The sequence below is a fragment of the Gadus chalcogrammus genome, unplaced genomic scaffold (assembly GCF_026213295.1).
Source record: "Gadus chalcogrammus isolate NIFS_2021 unplaced genomic scaffold, NIFS_Gcha_1.0 GACHA083, whole genome shotgun sequence".
NCBI classification, from domain to species: domain Eukaryota; kingdom Metazoa; phylum Chordata; class Actinopteri; order Gadiformes; family Gadidae; genus Gadus; species Gadus chalcogrammus.
The window spans coordinates 224,167-226,498 of record NW_026613518.1 but is presented as its reverse complement, the minus strand read 5'-3'; the positions used below and the strand labels follow the sequence as shown (position 1 = coordinate 226,498).

Genomic DNA, 2,332 nt, shown 5'->3' with positions numbered 1-2,332 from the left:
TGTGGAACAGTTTGAGTGGGGAGATCAAGGAATGTCCAACATTAATCAGTTTAAAATAAAATACAAAGAATTGATTTTACAAGGTACAGGGATGAAGAAGGTGTCTAACATAGTGTATATGTTTTCATGTATGTATATATTGGACAATCACTTTAGAATATTGAATGTTTAATTAGATATTATAAAAGATACACTTGACAATATTATTAGATAAATACGCAGGTAGTAATGAATTGTATCATATTGTAAACTAATGTATATTAATATACAATTATTTTTTGATGATTATTATATAAGGAAGCTAATCATTATAGATAAATACATTAGGAAGAAGGGGTGAGATTAAATAAGTTTTTCTTCTTCTCACCCCTTTTCGAACAGGTAAAGCAAGTGTAAGACAGTTTCTTCTTTTGTGGTTTTCATTGTGAGTAAACATTATTTTATTGTAACTGTCCACATGTTTCATTTATTTGATTGTTTATTATTATTATTTTTTATTATTATTTACTTGTTTGAAATAAAACTTTTTCAATTCAATTCAAAACTCCATTCAAGCCTTTTTCGTTGCCATTTTGTCCGTCCACGGGATAATCCTCGCCGAGATCTGGAGATGTATAGAGAAAAAAATAAATAAATTACCTTCTCAAGCACAAACGATCCAACAAACACTACACTGCTCTGTGCAGTCTTACTCTTCGCACACCTGAACGGTATCAGACCAAACGTGATCAGGCGTACTTTTTATTTTTTTTGGCGTCACCCGTCACTACTTACAGCACCTGGTCTTCCGAGGAGGTGTCCCATCCAAGTACTAACCAAGCCCGACCCTGCTTAGCTTCCGAGATCTGACGAGATCGGGGGTGTTTCAGGGTGGTATGGCCGTAAGGAATTTTTGTCGGGACCATATTAGCTTTTATACAGGAGGAGCACGTAAGGAGTGAGAGTTCTACCTTGACCAGAGACGGGACGTGTACAGAAACAATGATTAGATCCATAATGAATTATATAAATTAATGAATGAATGAATATGTTATTCCAGACTCAGAGTTCCATATTTGAACGCAATGCATTACACTGCTTGGGCGTCATCGTTTGCGTGATCTTTTGAAGAAACGTAGCGTTGCAAAACCTGGGATGGTCTACAGTGGACCGCCGTCATTGCAGCTCTCTGCTTCTCCCTGCTAGCAGCGTCACTACACTGTCCACATGTTTCACAAATAGAGTTTGGAGAGACGTTGTCAGTGTCTGTATGTTGCTTAAATTCTCAATCAAAAATTCTTTAACAAAAAAGAGTTTACAATTTATATTCAAATTCAGTATTTACAGTAATTTACAATCTTTTCCAGTCATAACTAAACAGACAGTATGACACACACAAGACATACCGATAGTGGATAATCACAAATGTATACAACAATCACATAGAGAGGTTAGTCCATACGCTTAGGAGGGCAGATACAACCAACCCTAACCATACACAGCAAACATGTGCGGCGGAGTAGTCTGCCAGGCCTTAACAAGCAAGAAAAAAAGTGCCCACACTACACACTAAATCCTAACATCCCTGATTCCGTTACCATGACTAAAGTGCTGTTCCTAACAAAATACTTGTGAAAATCCTCCCTCCTAAGCGTGTGGACCAACCTTACATTCTTTTTAAAAGTTGCCACAAACAACTCCCATACCCGTATCACCCTCCCCTCATATTGCGCAACGTTCCTCCTACACACAATTGCATGACGGACAGTGCTCAACGTGAAGTTCACCAAATTTACATTCATATCTTTCACCTTTCCAACCACACCAAACAACAACAATTTCTTCCATTCAACATCATTCCCAACCTTGATCCCAGTGTACACTCAACAAATCCTTCACCTTCTCAAAAAAGACAAACAACATTGAACATTCAATGAAATAATTATCAAAGGTCTCATCCACCTCTATAAAACATTGCAGACTCTACCCCACATTCCTATCAATTTGGTGCAAAACAACATTCGTGAAAACCCTATTGTGCCTGATCTTACAATAGTTGTGCTCATATTCAATAGAGTTATACTTCACATTCAAGTTGCCCCACATTTTCTTTGCGTCAAACCCCTCAAAAAACCTTCCCCACACCTTCTCTGACGCTGGCCTCTTCATCCCACCACCCATCAAATCCATATACACACTTTTTGTACTGACATCCTCAAACTTAACTCTCTTACCTCCCCTCTCCACCCCCAACTCGAACATCCTGTTCTCCTCGCCCATCCCTCCCTGTCCTAACAGTAGTGTCATCCACCCTGTACCAATACTTTCCCTTACTCTTCTATACATCCCAACA

At 38.4% G+C, this 2,332-nt stretch overlaps 1 non-coding gene across 1 annotated transcript; it reads right to left on the bottom strand.

Moving 5' to 3' along the window:
- Window positions 1-767: 767 nt before the first annotated feature.
- Window positions 768-887, bottom strand: LOC130378514 (5S ribosomal RNA). Its single transcript, XR_008894735.1, has one exon. It is a non-coding gene; the product is annotated as a 5S ribosomal RNA (ribosomal RNA).
- Window positions 888-2,332: the final 1,445 nt, after the last annotated feature.